The sequence below is a fragment of the Oculina patagonica genome, unplaced genomic scaffold, assembly GCF_052425735.1.
Source record: "Oculina patagonica isolate OP01 unplaced genomic scaffold, crgOcupat unplaced443, whole genome shotgun sequence".
Classification (NCBI taxonomy): Eukaryota; Metazoa; Cnidaria; class Anthozoa; order Scleractinia; family Oculinidae; genus Oculina; species Oculina patagonica.
Window position 1 is genome coordinate 3,334 of NW_027558302.1, and position 8,086 is coordinate 11,419.

General features: G+C 39.3%; 3 non-coding genes across 3 annotated transcripts; 1 reads left to right on the forward strand and 2 right to left on the reverse strand.

Annotated features, from left to right (window-relative positions):
- Positions 1 to 1,155: 1,155 nt before the first annotated feature.
- Positions 1,156 to 1,227, reverse strand: Trnac-gca (transfer RNA cysteine (anticodon GCA)). The gene has a single exon. It is a non-coding gene; the product is annotated as a tRNA-Cys (tRNA).
- Positions 1,228 to 5,284: 4,057 nt separating this feature from the next.
- On the forward strand, positions 5,285 to 5,355 carry Trnag-gcc (transfer RNA glycine (anticodon GCC)). The gene has a single exon. It is a non-coding gene; the product is annotated as a tRNA-Gly (tRNA).
- Positions 5,356 to 6,691: 1,336 nt separating this feature from the next.
- On the reverse strand, positions 6,692 to 6,763 carry Trnac-gca (transfer RNA cysteine (anticodon GCA)). Its single transcript has one exon. It is a non-coding gene; the product is annotated as a tRNA-Cys (tRNA).
- Between the last annotated feature and the right edge of the window lie 1,323 nt (positions 6,764 to 8,086).

An 8,086-nucleotide genomic window follows, 5' to 3' on the forward strand; every position in this document is an offset into this window, starting at 1 on the left:
TTCGACATGGACTCTAAACAGGCTGACAAACTTGAATCCCTCGGATGGAATGTATGGGCAACCGTCGTTATGTGTGTTCCTAATATTGGACAACAACAGAACAATGGAACGAAATGAGGCGTGTGAAATCGTCAGGCAATCAGCATAAAAAAATCTTAATTTGCGGAAAGAAATCAGGCAAAGGCTACAAATATCGATTTTTTTAATACGCGTGGAAACAATTTGAAAACGTTTGCCTAACGTTTTCAAATTGCAATCCGTTTCCATCTGCGCCATAATGCTAGTTAACAGTTTCAGTGCCCAATATAGCAATTTTTAATAAAATGGACTATTATTTCTAGGTTCTATCATCAGGCTGTGTAATTCCTGGGCCGTCCATAAATTTTTACCCTCTTTGGTTGAAGAAGTAGGCATACCTCAGTGGTAGAGCATTCGACGGCAGACTGAGGATCACGGTTGTCCCCTTTATTTATACTTTTGCGACTTTCTCGATGCAGTTCTTTTAAGACACGTCCATATTTCTTTGAGAAAAGTGAAATCATTCTAATTAGTTTAAACTTCTGCTAATCTTCATTTATTAGCTGCCTTTTCGTTGGAAATACAAAGAGCGGTCAGTCGTTCAGCATTTTATTGGCCTTTAACGATTATTTTTGCTGTAAGACCTTTCGTTTCGCCGTTCCTATAGAGCACAATGAATCAACTCAACTCTCGGAATTAGCCCAAACATGAGTCATAATCTGAGTCCAGTTCCTGAACTCTCTCTTCCGCGCGAGAGAGTTCAGGGACTGGACTAGAGTCATAAAAGATAATCGCAACTATGATTGATATAGACATTTTCATAATGAAGTGTTCCAGTCATGAAATGAATTATAAATGTGTAGAGCTGGCGGTTTGATTCTAATTTGTAACTCATACCAAGCACTGCTCCCGGGTTCGATTCCCGGCCAGTGCATTGAAATTTTTGCTTGCCTTTTGATTTGTTCCTTCTAATTCAAAAAAGTAAGCTCTTATTTGGTAGTAATGAAAAATAAAAAAAAAAACCCTTTTTTTCGGTTTCAGTTTTAGTTTTCCAAAACGAAAAATCAAAGGGATAAGGCCGTAGCTAAATCAACGAAAGTTGAAAAAAAAAAAAAAAACATGCGAAAATTAAATCAAAGGGGGCAACCGGGATTGAACCGGTGACCTCTCGATCTGCAGTCGAATGCTCTACCACTGAGCTATGCCCCCTTGGATAGAAACGTGGGGAAAAAATTGGTCGTTATAAGGGACAAGCAGTGTAATTATTAATATTTCATGTTTCCACTTAAACTCTTAATTTTAACTTGATATAAACCGCTCAGGAAGGTTTTATAAAGTCAGCATTATGCTAGAAACCACTTATTTTACACTTTTTAATCTCATTATCGAAGTCATGATTCATAGCATAAGACTTGAACAGTTGTTTGTGAGGTCTAAATAATATTCACTTGCTAAAAGTCACAGCCTTTATTGCATTTTGCGAAATATGGTATACGTATTTTGTTTTCATAATATATGCGTGTGTCTCTTACTTCGACATCTCAGTTCATAAAAAGTGAAGTTTGAACGGAACTCCAAGTATAATCTCTCTCTATTAAGCGGCAATCTATGTAGTGTTTTGACAACTCAGTTTGACTTACATAAGCTATGCAATTCTAATGATATTACTTTTCACGCCCTTTAAACCCAGTTGTCTTTTTTTCGAAGGCTTTGTTCTAAGAGCAGGTGCAAAACACCTATACACTAGCTTTACGATAACAGAAGATTGTGTTGTTTCAAAATCTACCTTTTTACCGAAAAATGTTCCGTCACACGTGGTTGAAGGGTTTAGAAATGAGTGGAAAACTTTTAATTAAAATTTTTTTGCCGAAAATATGTGATGGTTCATTCCATCCTGCTTATCATACTTACAGGGATTTTTGTGAGTTATTTTTTGACAAAACTGTTGTTTGACTAAGTGGTAGTTTTTTTGCACAAGATATCCGTCATTACAGATATGTGTCATCTATTAGGCCATTCTTACTCTATTGAGGCCATATAGAAAACAAATTGTCCAAAAATGTCACCTGTCCCTTTCCAGAGAGACAGACTATCAAGGTTTTGTAGTCACCGATAATCATAAGAGCTATGAAAACCGGATTTCTGGCATTTCAAAGGCCAGACCACGTTTCATGACTATTCTGTGTTATGTGCCCTGTTTCTTGTGTGGTCGTACGTGACGCGCACTTTTTCTCTGGCTTAAATTAGCACACCAAGATGATCTGTTCTAACACATTCACAAGACTCTTTTTTCAAGAAATATTCGCCAATAGCGCGAACACTGGGAATTATTCCAAAAAGTGGTCACGTGGTTATGAGGCCGTAACCGTAGGTCATGTTTCTTAAAATAGCAACGTCTTATCTGAAAAACCGCGGGCTCATTCAAGTCCAAAAAAATTCGGTGCGTGGTTTGCAGTTTACCCGTGAAAACCTTTGGAAATAAGGTATCTGTATATTCCACTTTTCAGAGATGCAATAGTCGCACGTTCAAATCCTTGCAATTTCAAACAAGGTTTTTCAGTTCATATCAACCCCAAGGGTATCAAATCGCCCGTCCATTTCTAAAATAAATGCCAGTCTAAGGCAGTGAACCTTGCGTGTGCTGGCAACAGGGGAATTGTTTAAAAAAATTTCATTTATTACAGATCTCCAAATCAATTGACATTCACAGAAGAATCGTTCGATCTCAGATAGGAGGATATTAAGAGCGATTTTGATTTACAGAGATTATTTAAACGTCATTTTTCTATTCACGGGAAAAAATTACTTTAACAGGTTGATGTGGCGTTTCGTGACGAATTTTGAACCAGATAAAAACGTTTATCTTTCTCAATACTAGGTGAACATTTAAATGAGGAAAGGACGAAATATTGTAACATTAATTATTGATAATTTTAAGTTCGTGAGCATTTTTTGCCACTGCTAGGCAATGAATAGAACATAATTGTGAATTGCCAACAGTGTTCAACAGCACATCATTTTTCAATTTGTATTAAAAGTTGCTTTAACAGAAGTTTATCAAACCGTCAGCGATCTTGACGTTGAAATCCTACCGGAAATTTGCCTAACGTCGTGGTTAAATAAAGGTTTATTATTATTATTAGATGCAATTTTAGGTACACTGTGGCAGCACTTACAAACCTCAGACGATGACTCGAGATGGACTCTAAACAGGCTGACAAACTTGAATCTCTCGGATGGAACATCTGGCCACCGTGTTTGATCAGCAGGGATTTGCTAAAGCAAAGACATTTAAGGGCGTAGAAGAGCACACTAGAAAGTCATCCTCGATTTATCCCATTTATAAACACTAAAATCTGAAACACAAAAGCGAAATGCCTGAGCGCTTTATCGATCAGTTTCACGTCATCGCGAAATGTAGCAACAAATTTGATTGCCTTATTAACGAAATACTGTACATTCACATGCTTAAATCAGCACTAAACGGCCAATCAGATTCCATCTAGGCCATGGTGTTTGTTTAGCCAGTTTATTGTAATTATGCTTATTTTGCAGTTTTTCTTGAGTTTTGCATGTAATTTACTATTCTCTTGAAAATGGCGTCATGACAAACACCAAACGTCGAATGATAAATCTTTCCTGTTTTTTTTTTACATAACGTTATTTGTGTTCCAAATATTGGACAACGACAGAACAAGGGGAAAGATTTCCGCAGAGGACCCTACATTAATTATGCATACAAATATTCCATATAATCCTTCACAGACGAACGGCAGTCATGAACAGAACGGGCTCCTTCTTCGTGTAGAAGCACAGAACACGTCACAATAGAATACTGCCTCGCAAACCTATTGTTTTTATTATATTCCTCGTTCTTTTGTCCTTTTGTTCTCTATTGTTATAGGTGAACTGTGTCTTCTACACGAAGTACGAGCCACAGAACAAGAGTTACAAAATTGTATGCATAATTAATGTAGGAAGGAAATGGAGCGCGTGGTATCGTCAGGCAATCTAAATAAAAATCTTGGGTATTCTGCAAACTTGTAAAACAACCACAACTACAGGTAAACAATATTGTTATTCGTTAGTATTGTTTTTTACAGTTATTTTTCTGCCATTTAGGAAGTCATCATCAGGTTGTGTAATTCTATGGCCTAGCTCAGTAGTAGCTCAGTAGTAGAGCATTCGACTGCACCGGTTCAAACCCAGTTGTCTCCGGGGGGGGGGGGGGGGGGGGGCACTCCCATACATGAGCTATATAGGTATGTGCCGCTGTGAAGGGTATGGTTTTCAAGCAGTTTAGTCTGGGATAGGGTATAGAAATCAGAGAGTTTTGGTCTGGAAAAGGGTAGCATTTGCCGGGAAACTGATCGGTGGTATGACGAAATAAGTCCAGAATAGGAATAGAAACTCAGAAGAGAAAGAGGCTTTCCTAAACGTTAATAAAAACATCGCGGCATCGTTGTTGACAGATGGTTTTCCATTAAAACACTGATAGTGATACAGTTCTAAAAAAATGCAAGTCTGGGATAGGGTAGGGATTTTCGGTGTCTAGTCTAGTATAGGGTTGCAAAAATCAGCTGAAAATGGTCTAGTGTAGGGTAAGGCCTTCAAATTCCCAGCGGCACACCCCCACCCAAAAATATACAGGGTGCCCCCCCGTTAAGCCTGGTTTTCACTAGCGAAGCAAGCACAAGCGCAAGCGCAATCACGCAAAAATGACAAATTTTGCCGGACCCTTGCGGCAAGCACAAGTACAAGCATCAAAATGCAATGAGCTTGTGCTTTTGCTTGCGTTGAAGCCGTTTTCATGGTGAAATAAGACCTGTTATCCTTGCGCTTGTGCTTGCGTCGCTAGTGAAAACCAGGCTTTAGTTTTACTTTGGAGACTTTCTCAATGTGGTCCATTTCAGTCACGTCCATTGTTCTTTTAAAAAAAGAAATAATTATAATTAATAAGTGATCACAAAACCAGTTCACTTAATATTTTATTAGTGGCCTTTTAATGGAAATAAAAGAAGCAGACTATTGGCTTTTTACGATTTTTTCCTATAAGACCTTTTTTTCCGCCGTTCCTGTAAGGCGCAATGAATCAATTTAACTCTCGGCGTAAACCCAAACATGGCTGAATGACAGAGCCATTCAATACGGGAACTGTGATTGATATAGGTATTTCTATCATGAAAATGTTTTCCAATCATGGAAATGTGTAGAGAGACAGTGCTAAATCTTTTAAAATTGTATTTCATATTTGCTAGACTAACAAGCACTGGTGGTTCAGTGGTAGAATTCTCGCCTGCCACGCGGGAGGCCCGGGTTCGATTCCCGGCCAGTGCAATCCATTTGCTAAAATTTTTATTTTTTAGTTTAATTGGCTGTTTTTCGGTCGAAAAAGTGTGCATTGGCTCCTCTTCAAGGCGTAACACATCCTCGGAGACCCAGGGGCAGTTAGTGGGGGCAACGGGCAGCTTATCGGGACAACGGGATTTTCGGGCGAAAGTTTACAACATAGAGCGTAACAACCCCTGGGCACTTTGTCTTACCGAACCAGTTCCAGAAGCGTTTGAACTCCTTCCTCCTGATTGGCCACAAAAATATTTTTGTGGCCAATCAGCGACGAGGACCGGCCAGGAGACTCTGATGTCTTCTTACACGAAGTTGTTTTCCTCATAGACTCGTCGTGGATGCTCTGCCCATCAATCGGATGCCATTACATGGAGAGTCTAAGAAAAAAATAAGCCTTAGACGACTGCCAGTTCTACACTGTTAGTTGCGCGCTTTTTAATAGTTATTCGAGTAAACAACAATTCTTATATTTTTCTCGGTCGTTGCCCGACTTCTGGAACTTGCCACGGTCTGGGTACTTCACTGCACGGGCCACGCGTTAGCGAAGATATCGCTGTCGTCACCTATTGTTATTTTGTTGCCAGCTTGACAGTTAAAACAAAGGGTTTTTATTTAATTTGTTGGATATTTAAATAACAAAAAGAAAACTTATAAACAAGAGGTGCTCGCGTATAGCTTTAAAAACTTTTGGTTTCCTTGCGCTATGCTACATTTAACAAGTGACCATTTAACATATTCCCAGGCCTCGCTGTTTTGTTTTTGTTTTGCTTTTTTATCTGAGACCCACGTAGTATCATCTGATGGACGGGCTTAACAACAACGACGAGTCTATGAGGAAAACAACTTCGTGTAAGAAGACGTCAGAGTCGCTCTTCTGGTCAATCTCGCTGATTGGCCACAAAAATATTTTTGTGGCCAATCAAGAGGAAGGAGTTCAAACGCTTCTGGAACTGGTTCGGTAAGACAAAGTGCCCAGGGGCTGTTACGCTCTATGTTGTAAACTTTCGCCCGAAAATCCCGTTGTCCCGATAAGCTGCACGTCGCCCCCACTAACTGCCCCTGGGTCTCCGAGGATGGGCGTAACAAAAATTTTCCTTATGTCTGGAAATAAGTCTGCCTACTTTGTCCAAGAAGTCTTCAATTCACGATTTGCCAAATAAAACGGAAATGAAACCAATTATTCTGAATCATTCTTTTCAACGCGCATCATTTATCAGGACTAATATATAACTGACGACTAACTACTTTTCACTAGTCTTGAAAACAAAAAGACTGCGTTATAACAAAGTTAGAAAAAAAAGCTGAGAAACTTATGAAATAAAACTAAAGGGGGCAACCGGGATTGAACCGGTGACCTCTCGATCTGCAGTCGAATGCTCTACCACTGAGCTATGCCCCCTTACATAGCAAAATATAGCTAAATTTAAATAGTAATCAGTTACAAGCAGTGTTATAATTAATATTTAATATTTCATCTTTCCTCTTATTTTGTTATCTTAAATTACTGCTCTTTTATAGGCTTTTGTGACTACTGAGACACACGAAAGCGGTCTATTATACAATTACATTTAATCTTTAATATTAATCCCCAATATTTCTTATTTCTCTAAATTTTACTAATCCTTTGAGAAAACTATCTACTCCCAAACATCCCCCAAAATCACCCCCCCCCCCCCAAAAAAAAACAAAAACAAACAAACAAAACATCGCAAAACATCGATTCGTTTACCAACTTAAGCGGTGGATAAACGACCTTCAGGTGTACCCTCGCCTTAAGCAACTGGAAGTATTTCTACTCCTCTCCGCTGAATGGGATGCTAGTTCATTGCAGGTTTCCCTCCGGCATTGATTCGCAGGGCTCGTTTTCACCTGGTGGAGAGAGGCACTATGAGAGTAGTGTCTTGCCCAAGAACACAACACAGTTACCCGTCTTACCCCAGCGCGCTAAGGGACGGACCATTATTTTCTTGGAGGGGGGGAGGGGGGGGGGGATGAACAATTTTCCTCTGCAAACTTTTTTTTTAGTTTATGCACCTCTGCAAACATTTTTTTTCGAAATTCTTACTATGTTTTGTTATACATATCGTGTTTGCAAACAATTTATTTTGTCTTTCCAGGCCCTGAAAACAATTTTTTTTCAATATTTTTCATTCCCCCCCCCCCTCCAAAAAAATAATGGTCCGTCCCTAACCGTTAGGCCACCGCGTCTCCCCTATCCCGGAAGAACATGACATCAATTGAGATCTAACCCATAGAGGCATGCATTGCTACCTTGAAGATCTGTTGACTGTGTGCTATTCTGTGATCTGCCGGCATGCTTTCCTCCGAAAGTTCTCGAGTACAGCTGTTTGTTTTCATTTATTAATTTGCTGAACTGCCTCTCATATACATAAACAGAGATCTCTCTCTCTATAAACAGAGATTCATAGTCGGAAAGTAGTCATTCTCCACAGTACTCGACCTTCGAACTTTCACAAACAACACAATATATAGTTCTATATATGCTTTATGTTCTCATTTACAGTAGAACCCCGGTAACTCGAACTCGGATAACTCGAACAACCCCGCTAACTCGAACAAACTTCCATTTCCCTTGGATTTGAACCCACCTTTTTACCTTATTCAATCGACCCCGATAACTCAAAACCCCGCTAACTCGAACTGTTTTTCGTTTCCCTACAGAGTTCGAGTTACCGGGGTTCTACTGTATATTTATATAATA